The following is a 24525-nucleotide window of genomic DNA, read 5'->3' on the forward strand; positions in this document are numbered from 1 at the left end:
ACTTTTTAATCAATTTTCACCTAAGATTTCCATCAAGTTCTGTGAAAATTCATTTAGCGATGAGTGATGATAAAACCCTTAGTCAGTGAGCATGATTATAAGAAATAGGGAATTGCGGGTGTCTGAGCTTGTACCTCGGCTTGCCAGGCCTGGGCCAGGGGACCTGATCACCCCCTGGGGAGGGTAGTAGGTACGGGCGTGAGTGCCCTCTGCAGCCCCCCCGAGCCTGGGGAGCGAGGTCAAGGCAGCTCCCTTTTCCTCACCCAAAATGCCACTGGCAGGGGAGGCTTGCCGGAGGAAACCGCCTTTCTCCCAACTGCCCTTTCCCCACTTCCTTATCTTACCCACTCACTCCCTGGTGCCAAGGCCACTCCTGCCACCGCCAGCGCGCATGCACCGTGGCCAAAACAACCCCCGCCCCGCTGCAACGGCTCCGGCGTTCTCTCAGAACCAATCCTAGCCCCTATCCCTTCAGTATTGCCATTTAAGGCTGCTTCACCTCCTTTCCAGCCCTGCCCTTCTTACCAGCCTATATAACCTGTAATCACCCCTGAATAAATCTCTTTGGCGCATACTCCTACTGGATGAAGAGTGTCTTGTCCCTATCACCGCCCTCCATACCTTGCACGCCTCCCGCCGAGGACCCGGCCACGTCCTCCGCCTCGCCCTCGCCTCCGGGAAAGAGCCCCCGCCGCCGGTACCCCTTGAGCAGCCCCGAGAGCTGAGGGCTCAGCTACCGGCCGCCCCTCCCCCTAGAAGCAGTAACCGCGACCGCAACTGGTGCCCCGTGTGAGGAAGTGTCTCCACACAACAGTTTGGCAGGTCGCCCGCTCGCCCGGACGCCTCTCCAGCTTCCCGTTTCCTCGCCTGCAAGGTAAGGGCCGCCTCTCCTTCGTCGCTTCCGGAGCCGTGGGAGGTTCACTGCTCCGAGGCCGCTCCTCCCTTCCCCCATGCTCTCTTCATCCAGTAGGAGTGTGCGTCCTCTTGTATGTGCACTTCTATGACCCCCGTTCCTCCTAACACTCTCCCTCTTCCCCTCCATTACTTTTCTGTAGTTCTTTGTATCTTTATTTCCTCATTTGGTGCCGTGTGCCTCTTTGCAACCGCCCCCCCCCGACTACTCCCGTTGCCAAAGGGCACTGCTTTCCGCTCTCGCCGTCTCCTTCGGCCTTGCGGCCACAGTTTATCTCATTCTCTCTGCTCGGTAAACAACTCCTCCTCCTCCTCCCCGCCAGCCGGGCCGACCCGGCTCGGGAGCAACCCCCTCTCCTCCCCCCTCAGCTATGGGTAATCGTCTGTATACGTGCCAGGCTAGACACTCATCGCTACAAAGTGTCTGTCCGGCAGCTGCAAGTATACTGGGACCTCCTGCTGCCTTTTAACCCATGGCTCACCACTTGCCATCTTTGAAACCCTGTTACTTATGATCGTCTTATTGATCGAGTCACCAACGCCATGGAACATGAGAGCAAGCGCTTCCCTCCCGGCTTGCTCCCCACCTTGATAACCATCCGCTCCTGCCTTCAAGGCTCCCTCCCCCCTGATCGAGGCCCCGTTAAATCCAAGGAGGCCCTATCAACCCAGCCAACAGATTCAGATAGCGATACTAATTCAAATCATGACTCAGACACGGAGTCTTTAGTCGAGCAGATTAACAACGCGCTCGAGGTGACTCCCAAAAAGCAAAATAACACTGCGCCACGCCAAGATGGCGAACTTCCTCCTTCTTCTTCCATCGAGGGGAGGAAATGCTCCGGCGATGACATCAGCCCTAAGCTGGGCCGGAAACCGCATACGCTTTACCCCGCCCTTCCACAGGGCGGAGTTAGTCCACCATCTTATGCCTTGGGCCCCACCCTTTCACAGGGCGGGGCTGATCCACCATCTTGTGTCTTAGCCACGCCCACCGCGCCGCCATCTTGCGACGCTTGGGGCCTCCCACTCCCACCTCCCCCTTCGGCAAGCTCCCCCTCGGAGCCGCTACCGGCAGCTGCCGCCGCTCCTTCCACCCTGCCGACTAACAACCCCTGGCTGCCTTCTACACCTCAAGGCAACCCTTGGGGCAACGCTCCCCCTACCCCCACTCCCGCACCAAACCCTCTGCAAGCGCGTCCTCCTTTCTCTCGTGCTTTTCGCTGCTTTCCTCTTAACCTTGCCCCCACCCCACAGAAACCGTATGACTGGTATCCCATTGACTCAGATACTATCAAGCAGCTTCGCAGGGCCGTCAGGGAGGACGAGTTAGGTAGCCCATACGCTTCCCAAATACTGCAGGATCTCGGCATGGACTATTGCATCCCCCAAGACTGGGCCTCGCTTGCCCGTTCCATTCTTAACCCCGGTCAGTTTGTTGACTGGCGTGCTCACTTCCAGGCAGAAGCAGCTCAGCAGAGTGAGCAAGATGCAGCCCTTGGAGTCTATCATCCCCCCGAAGCCTATATGGGCACTGGAGCGTTTCTAAATGCGTCTGCTTATATTAATGTCCCTGCCACCTTCTGGACTGTCCTCAGAGGCATCGCCTTACGCGCGTTTGCCAATTGCTCTGCCCGTCAACCTGACAAATTTACCAAGCTCTTCCAGGAGCCGAGTAAGCCTTTCACCACCTTTGTCTCCAGAGTCGAAGAAACCTGCGCTCGAAAGGTAAGTAATCCCCAGGCCCAATATTACATGTGCCCATCCTCAAATCCTGGAAAATCGTACTGTAATTCCCCCAACGAGTACTACTGTGCATACTGGGGGTGTGAAACATTAGCCACTAATTGGAAGCCTCCTGTTCCTGATCATTACCTTACCCTAAAGTGGACCCCTACAGGGTGCAAACTCCCTACTGTTAACTGGCTCGGCCAAGAAAGTGAGAAATCCTGCACACATCTTAATCTTACAGTGCAGCTCCCCACTAATCCCTCCTGGTTACTCGGTCAAACTTGGGGCTTCAGAATCTATGAGAAAGGAACCGACCGAAAATCACTTATTCTAATAAAAAAGGAGGCTGTAAGCCAACCATACCAAAATACTGCATTAAAAACACCCTCTAGCATAGGTTCCAACCAAGTCATTAACCCCCTTTTTCCACAGCCCTCCAGCCGCACTTCAAGTACAAGCAGCGCATCCGGAGGCCGCACCTCAGCTGCAAACAACGCATCGCCAACCCCACCACCCCAACCTTTTCTGCCCCCCTTCTCGTTATTCCTCTCCCCTCCTCAGCCTCATCCAAGCCGCCTTTGCCTCAGTAAACTCCTCCAACCCCAATTTTACCTCATCCTGCTAGCTCTGCCTCTCTACCTCTTCCTCACTGTACGAGCCCGTTGCCTCCAACCTCTCCTTTTCAGAAAGCACAGAAAACAGCCCCTTGGAATGCAATTGGAATACCTCTGCCGTCCCCCTGACCTTTCATTCAGTCTCCTATACGGGAAAGTGCGTCCGCCCTCGCTCCAGTAACTCTCCCGACCTCACTGCCTGTGCCAGCTATTCATCTCCCAGCAGCTCTGCCAAATTTCTCATTCCTCATAACTCCTCCCAATGGCTCTGCTCCTCTACAGGACTTACCCCCTGTCTCAGCACGAATGTCATCAATGAATATAAAGAAACTTGCCTCCTAATTGTCCTTATCCCTAGGGTCTTATACCACAGCGAAGAAGACTTCTTCCTCCGTCTGGAAAAAACTGCAGCTCCTGCCCTTCTGCAAAAGCGAGAGCCCATCACCGCCCTCACAATTGCCTCCCTCCTAGGTCTTGCCGGAACTGGCACCGGAATCGCTGCACTAGCCAGTCAAGACTCCGCCCTAACTCACCTCAGGGCGGCTGTTGACGAAGACATTCATCACTTACAAAACGCTATTCACCATCTAAAAAATTCTGTCAATTCCCTCTCTGAGGTAGTGCTCCAAAACCGCCGAGGTCTTGACCTTCTCCTCCTCAAAGAAGGAGACCTCTGCGCCGCCCTAGGAGAAGAGTGCTGTGTTTATGCCAATTCCACAGGTCTCGTCGAGGATAGCCTAAAAAGGGTCCAAGAAGGACTGGAAAAGCGTAAAAGAGATCGTAAAGCCACCAGTTATTGGTCCAGTTTTTTCACTCCCATCCTCCCATACATCCTTCCTTTTCTTGGCCCCTTATTAATAATTATTCTAGCTCTCATCTTAAGACCCTGCCTCATCCGCAAAATTGTCCAGCTTATAAGAAAACAAACGGATGCCATTTTTTCCTCGTTCGTGCAAATCCAGTATCAGCGACTCGCCACCTCTAACGTCCCCCACTCCAAGATGACAGCCAACCCTCCGCGACCTCAATGCCACCGGTCGACTCGCCAACCGCGAGGCCCTTCTCAATCACCTGAACATCGTTCTCACCTCAAGTTCCAGCTTCTCTGAACCCCTGAACTTTAAACCCCTCACCTTCGCCCAGCCCGCTGCAGCGAAGCCATTGTCAAGCGCCCGGGCACCACACCAACACTGAGCTCCAGCCTCGCTGAGCCACCGTCAACCCCTTTTTTCCCTTCCCTAACCTCCCCCTTCCCTCACCCTTAGTGGGCCTCTCCGGTAAAGCCTCTTCCTCTAATTAGAAAAGAAAGGGGAATTGCGGGTGTCTGAGCTTGTACCTCGGCTTGCCAGGCCTGGGCCAGGGGACCTGATCACCCCCTGGGGAGGGTAGTAGGTACGGGCGTGAGTGCCCTCTGCAGCCCCCCCGAGCCTGGGGAGCGAGGTCAAGGCAGCTCCCTTTTCCTCACCCAAAATGCCACTGGCAGGGGAGGCTTGCCGGAGGAAACCGCCTTTCTCCCAACTGCCCTTTCCCCACTTCCTTATCTTACCCACTCACTCCCTGGTGCCAAGGCCACTCCTGCCACCGCCAGCGCGCATGCACCGTGGCCAAAACAACCCCCGCCCCGCTGCAACGGCTCCGGCGTTCTCTCAGAACCAATCCTAGCCCCTATCCCTTCAGTATTGCCATTTAAGGCTGCTTCACCTCCTTTCCAGCCCTGCCCTTCTTACCAGCCTATATAACCTGTAATCACCCCTGAATAAATCTCTTTGGCGCATACTCCTACTGGATGAAGAGTGTCTTGTCCCTATCACCGCCCTCCATACCTTGCACGCCTCCCGCCGAGGACCCGGCCACGTCCTCCGCCTCGCCCTCGCCTCCGGGAAAGAGCCCCCGCCGCCGGTACCCCTTGAGCAGCCCCGAGAGCTGAGGGCTCAGCTACCGGCCGCCCCTCCCCCTAGAAGCAGTAACCGCGACCGCAGGGAATGTTATTTCTAAACCCTTTTTAGCTTTACTTTTTTTCCCCCCAGATCTAAACTGGCTAAGCAAAGTGTAAACTAAGACCCCTTTAGGGGGATTTGGGTCTTGATGTTTTGCAGGTTGGATATTATTTTTGTTTTTTGCCTCAGTCACCTAAATAAGCGGTCTCAATTTTTTTTTTTATTTCAGTTGGCCAAAATAAAAATGTTCTTTTAAAATATAATTTTTCTTTTTAGCAAAATTCTCTTACTGCAGATTTATATTTCTAGCCTGAGACTTCCAAATACCTTATTCCAACATTGTAAATTTTACTGTGTTGCAGCAAAGTTACAGTTAAAGTATAATTTTTTAAAGCATTTCATCTTATAGTTTGGGATAATAGTTATAAAGCTGGTATCTATAGAAACCACTGTAACTTATGATCTTAGAATGCCAGGTAATAATGAAAAGGATTATTGGCCAAAACTTTTTTTTTTTTTATGAGAAATATTTTACTGAGTTGATGCTTTCTAAACTCAAGTCTGGGGAAGAAAATGTGCTCTTAAAATGACTTTTAATCAGAGATTATGTTCTCCATTTCCATTAGTCTCCCCTTCTTTTGGCATATGATGTATACTAAATTAAATAGGATTTATTGGTTCAGCTAGATTCTGAATTACCCTCTTTTCCTGAGGATTAGGAGAATGCATTTTTTAGCCCTTTTCCCTGAAATCCATCAGGATCTATTATGTGGACTATCTAATATTCTGTACACTTCCAATGCTTAATAAATATTACATTATAATATTAACATAGTAATAAATCATCTTAAAGTACTACATGGGCTATTAAGTGAGATTCTATTCAGCTTCAGCCAAGACATCAAAAGTTTTATTTTCTCTTTGTGCATACAAAGTAATTTTAAAACTCCCTTTCCATGAAATGTTCTTGCATCCATAAGATGTCTACATGTTAGAAAATGAAGTGGGGAACCATGTGTCATCCAGTTATGTAGTTAATTTGTTCAATTTATTCTGGGGCTTGAATTTACCATTTTAATAAGAGAGAGTTTAAGATTGAGTAGACAAAAATGGAAATAATACTATTTGTCAAGTAAATGTCCTTATCCCAATGGTAATTCTGAAACCTTTATACAAGATTACCAGTCCAGTAGCTGGGTATTGTTTTTTGCCATAAAGAAGTTCTGCTTTGCATGTGATTGGTTATGTCACACTAGCCTACACTAACAACCACTGAAATCATGAGAATTTTTACAGTTACAGAAACAAAAATGAAGTAGAAAATGTTTTGACTAATCCCGTCACATCCTAACTGATTGCTTTGGGGTCCCAATTTGAAATTACCACCAAGGAAAAAGTTAAAATATTTTCCTTTCCCAAGATATTATCCAAATAAGGTACATTTTATTTACCAACATATGAATCAAATAGAATAAAATTGAAGCATTATCTGTGGGTAGATTGTAAAGTAGCCAAAATTCCAGCCCCACTCCCACAGTTTCCAATTGAGCTACTTGGTATTTTATCTGTAATTTGCAAAATTATAACTTTCTGAATATTTATAACAGGCATATTTGTTCCTGCTACTTAATAAATTTCATAGGAAATCTTTTTCTTCAACAAAAACTTTACGTATAACTCTAAAGAAATGCAATTAACATTCGGGCCTTTCTGATCCTCCTTGGATAATGCCATTTGGTTAGAAGACCAAACCAGGGCAGATGATTTATCCAGAGGTGATTCTTCTAAAGTGGTGCCCAGCAAGAAAAATGGAAAGGTAAAATCAAAGGAAGCTTATGTTTAGTTTCATCTCAAATCCCTGCATCACTCACTACTATTGATTTAACATCGTGGCACCTCCATATTTCAGCAGGAGGATCTGCCACAAGACAGAAACTAAAATGACCCTGGAAGGGTCATCTTGCTGTCAATCTCAAATTACAACATAGCTGCTCTTGGCCGACAGCCATGGCAGGCCAGGAGATTTACAGCTCTCTTTCCATAGATGGAATAGATGTGTTTCAAGGAAGTGAGATATAAAGTGAAATTTTATATATCAAGTGTCATCTTCCTGTAATTAAGGAGGGTTTTGTCAGGATCTCCTATGTACAATCTCTTTGAGTCGTTAACTAACCCATGTTTACTACCTGCATTTCTAATGCATGCCATTTGGTGTGGCAACTAATCCACAAACCCCAGATTATCTTTACAGTATTCATCACACTTTCTTCCTCTGTCGCAACTGACACCATTGACCACCCTTCCTTCTGGAGACTTTTTTATCCTTTGGTGTCTGCCGCTCCACATTCTCAGGTTCTCGCTCTCTCTCTCTCTCTTTTTTTTTTTTATCTCTGATCGTGGGGTTTCTTGCCTCCTCATCTACAATGCATAACCTAGCACCAGGCATATAGTAAACACAAAATAATTATTTAAGCAATGGATGAATAAATACATGAATGTCCCTTCCCTAAATATAAATGTTTTTCTTTAGCCTTCTTTTCCTTCTTTTCTATGTTATCTTCCTTAACAATCACATTCCTGTTCACAGCTCCAATTATTGTCTCTTTGTAAATGTCTCCCTAGCTCTAGCTCAAGGACTTAACTGCTTTCCACCATCAGAACCCATTCCAATTCTGCACATTTCCTTTTCCACATGACTGTACCCTGACACCTCAAAGTCAGCAAGTCCAAAAAGTGTATCTGTTCATTCAACAAATCTAGCCACTCTGTTCCTAGAAATACTGCTCTCCAGCATGCAAAGGTAAGGCTAAAACCATCCATAAATGAAAACTTCTGGCTGACAGATTTGATAAAGCAGACAACTTTGCATCAAGAGATGCAAAAGTTAGTTTCCCAAATTCTCATTTCTATATCAAGTTGCACCCCTAACTGGTCTCTCTCTTACCTCTGTCCAACTGCAGCCAAAGTGATCTATTCAAAAGGCAAACTTGATGTCACTCTCCACCACTTAAATGGCTTCCCATAGCCCTCAAAAGACAATCCTTAGTGTCTGCCTAGATGGGCAGGTGCTGATCCCTGCCTTCCTCTCAGACCTCATCTCATGGATTCCTCCCCATACTTGCTACACTCCAGCCACTCTGACTTTCTATCGTTTCCTCAAAGAAGCTGCTCATCCCCTTGTCTCAGGTCTTTACTTACATCGTCCTCTCAACACTTATGCCTGCAGCACTTATGCCCTCACTGGGTTAATTTGAATCCACCCCTTGAATCTCAGCTCAGATGTCATATCCTCCAGGGGATCTCTTCTGATCCCATAGAATAGGTCAGGACTCTATTTTTTATCCTCATACCACCTGTCTCTGAATTGAAATTGTGTATCATGTGGCTATTTCATTACTATCTACTTCCCCTTCTAGACTGATTGTTCTCCATCACCTCACCAAAGCTTAGCCCTGTGCACAGCACATAGTAAATGCTCTAAGAGATATTTATTGAATGATGTAATGCATGAAAATAGTGTGCTAGTATTTTACACTGTATTTTCCCTGGTGGTTTCTATTAGGAACCTGACATCTGTGTTATACAAAAGGCTGTGGAAATAAGAGGAATAAGAGCTTCTTAGAGATTTGGAAATGAGGGATTTCCTTCTGAAGGTTTAAGCAGAGAGGTGCCATGTGCTGGATCCCCACAAGGAAATGCAAAACTGACCTTAAAGAAGTACTTGCAACCTACAGCCAGACCTAGCCAAGGGTCTTTACATTTCTAAAGAAAGAGTGTGCCAACCTCACAGGGAGTGTGTCAGAAATGGAGCAAAGAAAAGAAAATTATCTGAGGCCCATTCACAGTTCTAATTCATTAGTAGTCCAAGGAACAGAGTGCCTGGTGAAGTTGACAGGTAAATCCTGATTGTAGATGATTCCATAATCTGTCTCTTCTCAGCCCTATCGTCATTAAACATTGAAGTCATGAAATGTCCTCCCCGTTATGATATCCCCAAACAACCTGCTCATAAGTTTCCTCTCATGCAGCTTGCCTTTCATTCATTCATTCATTCATTCATAAATTCCTGGAGCATCTATTATGTGCCATGCCTTGAGGATACAGTGGTAAGCAAGAAAGAGCTGGTCCCTGTCCTTACAGAGCTTATATTACAGTCTAGTGCATGACCCAGACAACTCAAAAAGCAATGTACCATAAGAAGTGTTGGGTCCTTTAGTGGGTTTATGCTGCCTGCCTGCCTAAGGTCTTTTCTTTGGAGAACCTCTCTTTTTCTATTCCTTATGATCCTAGTGAGGCCATCCGTTGCCACGATCTGCAATACCACCCCAACCCTATCACCACTACAGGGGGAGCCATGAGATTAAAACAGGCAAATCCAATTCCTGGCTGAAATTTGTAAATAGAGCTGGGATTTAGACAGCCACTTTTTTTGGATTTTCAATTATGTGGATGTAGGTTTGGGGCTGCCAGGAACCTGGGAAGTAGGGTCGTCAGATTTATCAAATAAAAATATAATATATGATGCCAGGTTAAATTTGAATTTCAGATAAACAGCAAATAATTTCTTAGTGTATGTCCCAAATATTGAAAAAAAAATTATTCATTGGTTACCTGAAATTCACATTTAACTAGGTGTCCTGCTTTTACCCGACAACTCCACTGAGGAGAGAACTGTTTGCAGAATGTTGCCATTATCCTGGGAGAAACCAAACAGAGGCTACAAAGAGAGACAAAGAGATGAAAAGGGCCCTTGGATACAACTGTACCTCAACTTCCAAGTTCTACTCCTTCCCAGTTATGTGATCCACTGTATTTCTTTTTGCTTAAGCAAGAAGCCCTATAGTTGGGCTTCTGTCACTATAACCTGAAAAGTCATGACCAATAAAAGTCTGATAATAAGAGGACTGCTATATGCCATGGGACTGTGAAACAGGGTCACACAACATAATTTAGAGGGTCAGGGAAAGCTCTCTGGAGGAAGCAGCATCTAAATTGAGACTTGAGGGTTGAGTAGGAGCTAGCTGATTAAATAGAGATAGCATTTGGCACGGAATATTTGTCAAGTGAATGAATTAAAAAAATGATTGACATGCACTCACCTTTCATTATGTTTCCATTTCTTCATTTTACATCTTGCTCTAGCATGCATGAGTTGGGAGTTTCAGTTGTTATGTAGCCTCAAACCTGTAGCAAAGATTGCCTGACTATATTCCATTTTCTCTAGAGTCATGTCTCTTGAGCCACTTTCTATGAATATGTATACTAACATCTCAAATAAATGATTGCTTAATCAATATATCCGCATACTTATCGTGAAGGCAGCTTTTGGTCCATTTCTGGAGTAATATGTATCTTTCATTGTTGTTCAGTTTTGTTTCAGGACATTATGAATTATCTTGTGATAACCTTACTCCCACTAGTTTTTGTTTGCTCGTTTGTTTGATTTTTAATAATAGAACCTGAATGCATCTGCTCTTTGGTCCTCACTACATTATGGGAATCTACAATCCTATTTCATATTCTGAAACATTGTTCTTGTTCCCTAACCCCATGACTCAAACCTTACAAGGTATAATTATTGCTTAGTCTCGTTATACACAGAGTTGACACATAAGGCTGCACAGGCTGTGCACTGCAAAATTACAGGGTGACATTGATTCACATAGACTGCACTGGCCCTATTTATACAAGTTAGGAGTTAAGAGACCTGGGGCCTAGTTGTGGTTTTAGCTCATAACCATATGAGCTTTCATTTCTTTATGTCTGAAGCAGAATGTTAGATCAGATGATATCTAAATTATCTTACAGATCCCAGTGTTTGTGATTCATGTCTTTAAATGATGGTCAAGTAGTTAAAAGAAAGGATGACACTTTCCAAATTCTAAACTTCGTCATGTCTTTTTTGATAGGATTATGTTTGTGGATAAAATCTGTACTTTGAAAACTTTAAATTAGAAATTATTTATGTCCCTTAAAGATCTTTCTTTCAAGCAACTGTGTTTGGTTGCTGCTGACATCCACAGAATAGAACCATCCCTTTGGGTATCAGTGGGCCCTACTCATTAGTTTCATGCCCAATCTCATGCATTTTCTCCTTTAAAAGTCACCAACACCCAGAGTGAAAAAAAAATAAATTTCTACACAATTAAATAATTTAGAAATATTGTATTTTTAGAGTAAAGTATAAGGCATCTTACTCATTCCTTGTAAAATTAAGACCAAAGTACAGAGTTCTACTAATAATTAACATTATGTTCAGTTAACAGAGAGGGACTGCCCTCTCATTCTCTGTATGCACAAACCAGACCATCATTCATTCACTCAGCCAACACTTACTAAGCACTGACTGTATGTCAGATGGTGTTCTAGGAGCTAGAGAAACATCAATGAACCAAACAGACAGAAATTCCTGCCCTATGGAACTTATTTTGTATTGGAGGGAGAAATCAATAAACAAAGATTAATAGGTAGGAGGAGAACCTAAGATGGTGGCTAGGTGAGACAGGGCAAAATAACACCTCCATGAAAAATACTAGATAAAAACCAGAAGGTGACCCAGAATACCGGTATCAGCGATGCACCAGCTGGACAAGGTCTGCTAGAACCACAGGGGCCGTGTACTTGGTGAAACCGGGAGTCTGCATTCTGAAACAAGTGAGTAAGCTGGCTGAAAGACCCACAGCCGTGCTGTGGTGTGGGAAAGCCAGGGGTTGGCATTTGGAGACAGACTGGTTCTTTTAAAAAAAAAAAAAAGGAAAAACCCAGGAGCGGCTGCAGTTGCGATGGTGGAAACCGCACAGTGAAGCACGGTAGGAGCAGTCTAAGCTGGCCTCTAAGCATGGAGGATAGCCTGCTGCAGATTCCCTTAAGGCCAGGGGAACAGAGGGGAGAGCCGGAAGGAGAAAGAAACCCCGCTGCTTGCAGCCACTCCCCGGCGGGCTGGAGATACTCCTGCCCAAGGCCGTGCCCACAGCCCACAGCCGCGCCAGTAGTCCTGGAGCTGGGAAGGAGGAACTGTGCAAGGGGCGGGGGGTGGAGACACCCCGTTCAGCCATCTTTGCATCAGGCTGAAAGCATCCCTGCACGGCCTGGCTGCCCAGGGCTTCCCTTGAGGGACAGCGCACACTTGTGATATAGCACAGCCTTCCCTCAGCAGAGGTCCTGGAAGATCACAGCTGAGAAGGGGGGCCCACTTGGAAAACCCAGGGACGCTACATCAATGCCAGTGGTTTGTGGGTCAGCGTCAGAGAGGATTGGGAGCAGAACTGAAATGAAGGCTTTAGACTCTTGCAACAGCCTTGAATCTCTGGGAACACCTGGGAGGTTTGAATATTAAACCTGACCTGCCTCCCTAGCCACCTGGCCACACGCCCCACATTCAGGGCAGACGGCTCTAGCAACACACCCAAACTGAGTTTACCAACTGAACCCCACAAGAATCATTTCCCCACACACCACAGGAACAAGGTTGAAGAGAACTGACTTGAGTGGTATAGGTGACTTGCAGATGCCATCTGCTGGTTAGTTAGAGAAAGTGTATGCCACCAACTTGTGTTTCTGAAAAATTAGATTGGTATCTTTTTTTTTTACAACTTGAAAGAACCCTATCAAGCAAAGCAAATGCCAAGAGGCCAAAAACAACAGAAAATCTTAATGCATATGATAAAACCAGACAATATGGAGAACCCAATTCCAAATGCACAAATCAAAATATCAGAAGAGACACAGTACTTGGCACAATTAATCAAAGAACTACAATCGAGGAACGAAAACATGGCAAAGGATTTAAAGGACATCAAGAAGACCATGGCCCAGGATATAAGCTACATAAAGAAGACATTGCAAAAGTAAATAAAAACATAGAAGATCTTATGGAAATAAAAGAAACTGTTGACCAAATTAAAAAGACTCTGGATACTCACAATACAAGATTAGAGGAAGTTGAACAATGTCTCAGTGTCCTAGAAGTCCACAGAACAGAAAATGAAAGAACAAAAGAAAGAATGGAGAAAAAAATCAAAAAAATCAAAGTGGATCTTAGGGATATGATAGATAAAATAAAACCTCCAGACTTAAGACTCATTGGTGTCCCAGAAGGGGAAGAGAAGGGTAAAGGTCTAGAAAGAGTATTCAAAGAAATTGTTGGGGAAAACTTCCCCAACCTTCTACACAATATAAATACACAAAGCATAAATGCCCAGCGAACTCCAAATAGAATAAATCCAAATAAACCCACTCCGAGACACATTCTGATCGGACTGTCAAATACTGAAGAGAGGGAGCAAGTTCTGAAAGCAGCAAGGGAAAAGCAATTCACCACATACAAAGGAAACAACATAAGACTAAGTTGTGACTACTCAGCGGCCACCATGGAGGCAAGAAGGCAGTGGCATGACATATTTAAAATTCTGAGAGAGAAAAATTTCCAACCAAGAATACTTTATCCAGCAAAACTCTCCTTCAAATTTGAGGGAGAGCTTAAATTTTTCACAGACAAACAAATGCTGAGAGAGTTTGGCAATAAAAGACCTGCCCTACTTTGGATACTAAAGGAAGCCCTACCGACAGAGAAACAAAGAAAGGAGAAAGAGATAGAGAGAATTTTAACAGACATATATAGAACCTTACATCCCAGATCACCAGGTCACTCATATTTCTTTAGTGATCATGGATCTTTCTCCAGAAGGGACCATAAGCTGGGACATAAAACAAGCCTCAGAAAATTAAAAAATATATATATTGAATATATTCAAAGCACATTCTCCGACCACAATGGAATACAAATAGAAGACAATAATTTTTGAATTGTAACTCCACTATTTACTTCCTACATGATATAAAATACACAAACTCTAAGGACAAATCAGTGGTTTTGAACTCAACGTAAAATATGTAATTTTAGACAACTATGTAAAGGTGGGGGAATGGAGGAATATAGGCACATGGTTTATGTGTCCTATTGAAGTGAAGGTGGTACCAAAGAAAAACAAGATTGTTATGGATTTAAGAGGTTAACTTTAAGCCCCACAGTAAACACAAAGAAATTATCAGAGAATATGACCATCGAGATGAAAAGTAGAATATGGGTTAAGAGAAATGGGGGAAGGGGCAATGGCGGTTAAGAAATGAGTGTAGGGTTGCTGTTTGAGGTGAAGGGAAATTTCTAGTAATGGATGGTGGGAAAGAGCATTACAACTTTCTAAATGTGATTAATCCCACTAATGGAATGCTGGGGGGGGGGGGTAGAATGGGAAGATTTAGGCTGTATGTATGTTTCCACAATTGAAAAAAAAAATAAAAATAAAAAAGACAGTCTAAATAGATGACAATTGAATGCCAAGGATGACCCTGGATGGGATCAGAGGATGGAGGACAGGAGGCTCAAAGGGACACAGTTGAGACATAAGGAAAAAAAAGAAAAAAGGAAATACAGAATGTAAGCTTTGTATCAATGTTGAGTCTCTTTTACTTCTTAGATGCATTTAATGGGATTGCATAAAAAAATGTTCTTGTTCATGGGAATTGTATATGTGAGTTATAGTGTTTGTTCAAGGATGTGTGCAGCTAGCTCTCATATGTTCAGAAGACAGAGCAATAGATGATGGATGATAGATAGGGAGGGAGGTTGGGAGGAAGGGAAAGAAATAGCGGTGTGGCAGCATGTTAAAGTTGGTGGATTGGGGTATCGGGGGAGGGGGGTTAGGGTATGCTGGAGTTCTGTGTATGGGGTTTGTATTATTTTTGCAACTGTTCCTATAACTTTGAATTTATTTCAAAAAAAAAAAAACAAAAGAAAAGTTTATAAGTAAAGTATATGGTATGCTGAAGGGTAATATGTGCTAAGAAAAAAAGAGGAGAATGCAGGGTTTGTGTGAGGCAGCATCTGCATGGGCAGGTGGTTGCATTCCTAGAGAGAATGGTTAGGGAAGGTCTCAGAGGGGGTGACATCGTAAGAAACCCCTGAGGGAGGTGAGGGAACTGCCAAGCTAAGGGGGCAGGTGGTCCAGGCAGAGGGAACAACAAGCCCAAGGGCTCTGAGGGGGAGATGCCTAGAGTATTTGGGGGAACAGCAAGAGGCCTTGTGGCTGGGGGAAAGGAGGCAAGGGGCAAGCAGAAGGAGACAAAGTCTCAGAGGTATCAGGCACCAGATCTTTTAAGCCTTTGGGGTCTTTGCAATGACTGTGGCTTTTACTTCAAATGTGGTGGGAAACCAGCGGAGAGTTCTCAGCTGAGGACTGACTTAGATTTAATAGGATCAGTCTGGCTGCTCTTTTAAGAATCAGCTTAAGAGAATCCAGGGCAGAAGCAGGGAGACCATCTGAAAGCCTTCTATGAAAAACCTTGTTTGTTCTGTAATAGGTGTTACTATCATTAATTATGTTATAGTCGCTCTAGATAAATTCTACATGTCAGGATTTTAGGATTAGTATATATTTTAAATTATTTTTTCTTTCCATTTGACTTTGAAACACAAGATTATATGATTTGGGGCTAAGGAAATGGTAATAGTGATACTTGAGTATCAATAAATGGGTCCTTTCCTCAGGATTTCAATTTCATCTGTGAAACAAAAAGGGAGATTTAAAACATTACCTTTGTTCCTTGATGTCACAAGTAAAAAGGCAATCCCTCTGCAGCCAGAGGGGAATTTAATTGCTGGTTCCTGGGAAGTCAAATTATGGCTTAAGGAATAAGAAAAAATGTTGAGTTATTGAATGAATTACATTGAAAGAAAGAAGGGCGGTAAGATGCGTGAGCTTAAGGAAAGGAGTTTATAATGTGCCCGAGTCAAGTCAATGATAAATGTACATAATTAATCATAGACAGCATTTTGGCAAATGATATTTTTAAATGATAGAGGCAATTATCTGTACAATTACATATGCACAGGAATGCATTATTTTCTGACTTTCAACAGGCAGCCTACCTTACAGAATCGGTTAAGGAAGAGGCTTACCTAATTTAACATCCCAGTTTATACCTTGATCTAAAGAAGAAATTTTTTTGGTGGTTTGAGGAGACTCAAAAGAGGAATGAAATACTATTCTTTCTTGGTTCTAGTACTAATATCTAGAAACTATTTAATCACTTACTGTTTCAATTTCAAACCATAGAAAGATAGGTTACACATACACAGACAGTCCTTTTATAGGAATATAAAATAATATTCTAAATACCTTTCCAACAAATGTTTTGGAAATAAATTGAAAAATGTATGAAAACAATAAAAATATTTGCTGCTTTCTATGAAAAACATTAAAATGAAAGGAAATCTCAGCAACTATAATAAGCAATGGACTTTTTTCTAACTTGATAGAATGAACATATTTTCTCCTATTTCTTTAACCACATGGTTTTATCTTACAAAGGCAGTATAAAGTGGCGAAAAGAGTTGTCTGAAATCTGATAGATACAGTTTTAAATCTGGCTCAACAATTTACCATGATTCTAACCTTGAGCAAGTTACTAAACATTGCTAAGCCTCAATTTTGTGGTAAAAGTGAAATTAATCATATCAACTTCTTAAGATTTGCTATGAGCAATTTTCATCAAGTATCTGATCTAATGTCAAAGATTCAGTACATGTTCAATACTGTACACATTATTAATGTCCTACCCCTTATCTGAAGTACTTTAGTATCTTTCTAACATACATCACAATGTCATTGTCTCATTCACTCAATCTACCAACATGTATATTTGTGCTAAATGCCATGCATACACATACAAGGTATCAGTCTAAGTAAATGAGTCATTTTGCACCAGTAAGGAGAGGATGGATTATTCAGAAAGTGACTGGCTAGCAATTTCAGTCTCTAACTCAGATGGTCTAAAACCATGCTGTCCAATACGCTAGGTATATATGACTACTGAGCACTTGAAATGTGGTTATCCTGAATTGAGATATGCTGTAAATGTAAAACACTCCAGATTTTGAAGACTCATTATTGAAAAAAAAGCTGTAAAATAATGTAAAATATCTCATTAGGATTTTTTTCTTACTGGTTATATGTTGAAATGATAATATTTTAGATACTTTTGGTTAAATAAGTTATATTATTAAAATGGATTTCATCTTTTCTTTTTTTTTCCTTTTTTAATGTGCCTGCTAGGAAATTTAAAATTTTGTTGCTCACATTTGTGGCTGCCATTATATTTCTATCGGGCAGTGCTGGTCTAAATACTTAAATACAACTAGGAAGGTAGGAAGGAAGGCAGGAATGCAGAAAGAGAAAATTGAAAAAACTCTGGAAGAACTAAAAGATGTAAGCCTTAAAAAGGTTGTGAATTGGAATAATTCTTTCTATCATGACACCAATGACAGAAAACGAAGAGCCTGAGATATTGTACTTATAGCACAATGCCAGGCACTTAGCAAACACTCAGTAATTGCCAGTTTATATTATTTATTCATTTGTTCATCTAATGGTCATGTCTCACGTGTTAGGCACTATACTAGGTTTCAGAGCTACAATGATGAACAAAACAGTACAGTCTACGCAGGAGTTCACAATCTAATGAGGAATACAACCAAGAAAATTTTATGTAAAATTATATACTTTATGTTTTATATTGTTTCTGGGGACCAAAAAGATTATGTTCTCATTTTCTTTCAAAATGTTTGAACATGCCTTTTCATGTTTAAACCTTATTAGAGCAATAAACAACAATTCCTATTTTGTTATTGTGAAAAATTAACAGCAGTAGGACACCGAAAGGCAGTTTTAGTCCCTTTGTTAACAATTTCTTCTACTAATATACTGCAAAAGGTGTTCAGGAATAGAATTAATTTAGAAGCTCACTTCTACATCATGTATGCCATTCTCATGCAAAATCATTCCTGAGTCATTCCAAAGTATTGGAATCTATGGCTCGCTATTGTAATTATGCATGCATATGTGTATGTGTGAGAGAGCAAATAACGTTAATATCTGAGCAGTCACAGAGTCCCTGCAAGTCGCCTTCCACCAAGAGGCTTCTAAGAGGAAGCTGCTTGCTGCTGGGGCAGCTCGGGGCCTGGCCTTTTGTCGTGTTGATTAGAATATGAGCTGAGCTGCAGGATTTACATCTTAAAGGGGAACAGGGCTTTGGCCCCAGAAACCAATGCTGAAAGGAGGAGGGGAAAGAAGGAAAGGCTGACAGAAGCCGGGATGTGGACAGTAGTCTGGGGGAGTGAAGGGAAAGAAAGGAAACAGGAAAGAGTTACCATGCTGAGCTTTGTGCGATACTGAGATGCTGAGATGAAATTGAAATCTGGAGATACTGATATGGGACGAGGCGATACTGGGATTCCAAGAGAGAGGAGAGAAGACAGAGTGAGTGGAGGCAAGAAGATTCCAAGAAGCCTTGCTGAGGGTTATATAATCCCTTGCCGGTTTTCTGAGAGGCTGCCGTGAAGATTTTTAAAATTTTCATTAATTTTTGTGCCTATCAAACTGATGTTTCTACTGGCTGTGTACCCGTGTGACACCGTGATGAGAGCAGCTCAGAGCAGCCCTGCTCTCTCTCTGGGTTCTGCAAGTTATTTCCCCGCTGGATGGCAATCTTGAAAGTGAGGACTATCAGGAGATCCTCTCTGGTCCTGCAGCAACTATCACAGTCCCGAGCACCCTAGCAGACGATTCGTAAACAGGACTTCAATTAAAATCCTTGGAGTCTGGAGATAAATCCAACGTAGGCATCTCTGAACACTAAATAGATACAGCAAGCAATTTAATAAATGTGTTTGTGCGGCTCTAGGTGGTGATAAACAACTAACTCGGGCACGACTTTCATCTTCATGTTTGTGACACCAAGAGCTGTTTACAGACCTGGTTTGCAGGTTTTTCTCAGTTTTGTGTTCTGTTTTGTTTTTAATATTCAGTTGTCTCTGACAAGAAATACACATTCTCAAGCCCATTTTACTGCAGTCCCCACCTCCCCTTGCCCCAGAATTGCAAGGTTTGGGGAAGCAGGGAGGGAATTCCCTATTGCAGGGCCTGCTCCACCTTCTGGTCAGCACAGCTAACATAGGGGAAGAGGAAGAGAAGTGTGATTGCCTAGGAGACTGGGACAGGCTGGGGAGCAGTATAGGCTGCACATTAGAATCATCCAGGCAGCTGTTAATTTTTTTTTTTTTTTTTTTTAACTATGCTGTCTAGCTGGTTTGAAGCTCTATGTACCCCAGAAAAACATGTTCTTAAATTTAATCCATTCCTGTGGGTGTGAACCCATTGTAGGTAGGACCTTTTGATGAGGTTACTTCAGTTAAGAAGATGTAGCCCAGCCCAACCAGGATGGGTCTTAATCCTATTACTGGAGTGCTTTATAAGGGGAGTGAAATTCAGACACAGGGAGAAAGCCACAGGAAGCAAGAGGCTGAAATGGAAGAAAAGGAAGAGACCAGGAGATGCCTCCACATGCTTTGCCATGTGACAGAGGAGCCAAGGATCACCAGCAGCTGGAGCCAAGGATCACCGGCAGCCAGCCCCAGAAAGCCACAGTCTTCAGGGAGGAAGTACCACCTTGATGCTGCCTTGATATGGACATTTCCTGGCTTCAAAACCGTGAGCAAATAAATTCCCATTGTTTAACCCGACCTATTTCATGGTATTTGCTTAAGCAGCCTAGGAAATTAAAACAAGGTACAACCCAGAATAATTAAAATTGAATTTTTGGGCACCAGTAAATTTTTTTTAAAGTCCTTGCATAGGGGTAGCTGGTGATAGATACCAGAAACTATCAAACTACAACCAAGAACCTGTGAATCTTGAAGATGACTGTATAAAAATGTAGCTTATGAGGGGTGACAACGTGATTGGGAAAGGCGTATGGACCACACTGTCCTTTGTCTAGTTTATGGATGGATGAGTAGAAAAATGGGGGAAGGAAACAAACAAACAAACAAAGGCACCCAGTGTTCATTTTTACTTTAATTGGTCTTTTTCACTTTAACGATTCTTCTTGGGTTTTTTTTTTTTTTCATTTTTTTTGAGATTGTTCAGATACCATACAATTATCCAAAGATCCAAAGTGTACAATCGGTTGCTCCTGGTACCCTCTTACAGCTGTGCATCCATCACCACACTTAATTTTTGTTCAACTTTTAGAACCTTTTGAATACTCCAGGCAAGAAATAAAGTGAAAGATGAAAAAAGAAAAAAAGAAAAGGAAACTCGAATCCTCCCCATCCCTAACCAACCCCCCTCAATTGTTGACTCATAGTATTGGTATAGTACATTTGTTACTGTTTATGAAAAAATGTTGAATTACTGCTAACTGTAGTATATAGTTTGCAATAGGTATATATTTCTTCCCTATATGCCCCTCTATTATTAACTTCTAATTGTATTGTCATACATTTGTTCTGGTTCATGGAAGCAATTTCTAGTATTTGTACAGTTGATCATGGACATTGCCCACCATAGGATTCAGTTTTATACATTTCCATCTTTTGACCTCCAACTTTCCTTCTGGTGACATATATGACTCTGAGCTTCCCCTTTCCACCTCATTCACACACCATTCGGCACTGTTAGTTATTCTCACATCTTGCTACCAACACCCCTGTTCATTTCCCAACATTTAATTTCATCCTAATCGAACATTCTGCTCATACTAAGCAACCACTCCCCATTCTTAAGCCTCGTCCTATATCTTGGTACCTTATATTTCATGTCTATGAGTTTGCATATTATAATTAGTTCCTATCAGTGAGACCCTGCAATAATTGTCCTTATGTGTCTGGCTTATTTCACTCAGTATATTGCCCTTGAGGTTTTGTCATCAACCCATTTTTTTTTTTTTAATATGGTTTTGTTCACTCACCATACATTCCATCCCAAGTAAATAATCGATGGTTCTCTGCATGGTCATACATTTATGTGTTCACCACCTTCACCACTATCTATACGAGGGCATCTACATTTCTTCCACAAGGCAGGAGGGAGAGTCAAAGAAGGTAGAGAGGCAAAAGAAAGAGGGAAAAAAAAATGACAGCTAGGAAGCAGCAAAAGGAAAAATAACCTTAAATCAAAGAAGAGTAAAGAATCAGACAATACCACCAATGTCAAGTGTCTAACATGCCTCCCCTATCCCCCCTCTTATCTGCATTTACCTTGGTATATCACCTTTGTTACATTAAAGGAAGCATAATACAATGATTCTATTAGTTACAGTCTCTGGTTTATGCTGATTGCATCCCTCCCCCAATGCCTCCCCATTTTTAACACCTTGTAAGGTTGACATTTGCTTGTTCTCCCTCGTAAAAGAACATATTTGTACATTTTGTCACAATTGTTGAAAACTCAAGATTTCACCAAGTTACATAGTCCCAGTCCTTATCTTTCCTCCTTTCTTCTGGTGTCTCACATGCTCCCCACCTTCCTCTCTCAACCATATTCATAATTATCTTTGTTCAGTGTACGTACATTGTTGTGCTACCATCTCCCAAAATTGTGTTCCAAACCACGCACTTCTGTCTTCTATCACCCTGTAGTGCTCCCTTTAGTATTTCCTGTAGGACAGGTGTCTTGTTCACAAAGTCTCGCATTGTCTGTTTGTCAGAAAATATTTTGAGCTCTCCCTCATATTTGAAGGACAGCTTTGCTGGATATAGGATTCTTGGTTGGCGGTTTTTCTCTTTCAGTATCTTAAATATATCACACCACTTCCTTCTTACCTCTATGGTTTCTGCTGAGAGATCCGCACATAGTCTTATTAAACTTTCTTTGTATGTAGTGGATCGCTTTTCTCTTGCTGCTTTCAGGATTCTCTCTTTGTCTTTGACATTTGATAATCTGATTATTAAGTGTCTTGGCATAGGCCTATTCAGATCTCTTCTGTTTGGAGTACGCTGCGCTTCTTGGATCTGTAATTTTATGTCTTTCATAAGAGATGGGAAATTTTCATGAATTATTTCCTCTATTATTGCTTCTGCCCCTTTTCCCTTCTCTTTTCCTTCTGGGACACCAGTGATATGTACATTATTGTACTTTGTTTCATCCTTAATTTCCCGGAGACATTGCTCATATTTTTTCATTCTTTTCTCCATCTTCTCCTTTGCATGCAGGCTTTCAGGTGCCTTATTCTCCAGTTCCTGAGTATCTTCTTCTGCCTCTTGAGATCTGCTGTTGTATGTTTCCATTGTGTCTTTTATCTCTTGTGTTGTGCCTTTCATTTCCATAGATTCTACTAGCTGTTTTTTTGAACTTTTGATTTCTGCCGTATATATGCCCAGTGTTTCCTTTACAGCCTTTATCTCTTTTGCAATATCTTCTCTAAACTTTTTGAATTGATTTAGCATTAGTTGTTTCAATTCCTGTATCTCAGTTGAAGTGTAGGTTTGTTCCTTTGACTGGGCCATAACTTTGTTTTTCTTAGTGTAGGTTGTAATTTCCTGTTGTCTAGGCATGGTTTCCTTGGTTATCCAAATCAGGTTTTCCCAGACTAGAACAGGCTCAGGTCCCAGAGGGAAGAAATATTCAGTATCTGGTTTCCCTGAGGGTGTGTCTTAGAAAATTGCTCCACCCTTTGATGCCTCAGGTCACTGTGCTTTTCTGCCCAGCAGGTGATGCCTGTTAGCCTATAATCCTTGACTGGTGTGAGGAGGTATGGCCGTGTTCCCCCAGGCTCTGGGGTCTGGTTCTGAATGGAAAGGGCCCCACCCCTTTCCTCCTAGAGAAGACAGACCCCCCAGGTGGAGGTCATTAGCATTTCAATGGTCTCTCTCTCTCTCCTTGTGCTGTCTCCATCCTTCCCCGAGTCACAGCCCTGGAAACTGAAAATGACTGGGGCTTTCTCCACTGAGCCGAAAAAGAAACAGACCATCCCCTTCAGACCCAGTCCAAGGTGACCCTCCGACTCTCCAAGGTCAGTTGTTACCCAAAGCCTCTGTCTGTTTTTTGGGGATTCGTACCTGTAGTGAGCAGTTCACACTCACTGCTTAAAACCCCAGTTGGAACTCAGCTGAGCTATATTCGCTTGCTGGGAGAGAGCTTCTCTCTGGCACCATGAGGCTTTGCAGCTTGGGCTATGGGGGAGGGGGTCTTGAGACTTGGATCTGCAGGTTTTACTTACAGATTTTATGCTGTGTCCTCGGGCATTCCTCCCAATTCAGGTTGGTGTATGATGAGTGGATGGTCTCGTTTGTCCCCCCACAGTTATTCTGGATTATTTACTAGTTGTTTCTGGTTTTTTGTAGTTGTTCCAGGGGGACTACTTAGCTTCCACTCCTCTCTATGCCGCCATCTTGCCCCTTCTCCTCTCTCTCTCTCTTTTTTTTTTTTTTCCATTTTTATTGAGATTGTTCAGATACCATACAATTATCCAAAGATCCAAAGTGTACAATCACTTGCCCCTGGGTACCCTCATACAGCTGTGCATCCATCACACTTAATTTTTGTTCAATTTTTAGAAACTTTTCATTACTCCAGACAAGAAATAAAGTGAAAGATGAAAAAAGAAAAAAAGAAAAGGAAACTCTAAACCTCCCCTATCCCTAACCAACCCCCCTCAATTGTTGACTCCTAGTATTGATATAGTACGTTTGTTACTGTTTATGAAAAAATGTTGAAATACTACTAACTGTAGTATATAGTTTGTAATAGGTATATAGTTCTTCCCTATATGCCCGTCTATTATTAACTTCTAATTGTATTGTCATACATTTGTTCTGGTTCATGAAGTGATTTCTAGTATTTGTACAGTTGATCATGGACATTGCCCACCATAGGATTCAGTTTTATACATTTCCATCTTTTGACCTCCAACTTTCCTTCTGGTGACATATATGACTCTGAGCTTCCCCTTTCCACCTCATTCACACACCATTCGGCACTGTTAGTTATTCTCACATCTTGCTACCGACACCCCTGTTCATTTCCAAACATTTAAGTTCATCCTAATTGAACATTCTGCTCATACTAAGCAAGAGCATCTACATTTCTTCCACAAGGCAGGAGGGAGAGTCAAAGAAGGTAGAGAGGCAAAAGAAAGAGGAAACAAAAAAAATGACAGCTAGGAAGCAGCAAAAGGAAAAATAACCTTAAATCAAAGTAGAATAAAGAATCAGACAATACCACCAATGTCAAGTGTCTAACATGCCTCCCCTATCCCCCCCTCTTATCTGCATTCACCTTGGTATATCACCTTTGTTACATTAAAGGAAGCATAATACAATTATTCTATTAGTTACAGTCTCTAGTTTATGGTGATTGCATCCTTCCCCCAATGCCTCCCCATTTTTAACACCTTGCAAGGTTGACATTTGCTTGTTCTCCCTCGTAAAAGAACATATTTGTATATTTTATCACAATTGTTGAATACTCTAGATTTCACCAAGTTACACAGTC

This window comes from Choloepus didactylus, chromosome 13 (assembly GCF_015220235.1).
Source record: "Choloepus didactylus isolate mChoDid1 chromosome 13, mChoDid1.pri, whole genome shotgun sequence".
NCBI classification, from domain to species: domain Eukaryota; kingdom Metazoa; phylum Chordata; class Mammalia; order Pilosa; family Megalonychidae; genus Choloepus; species Choloepus didactylus.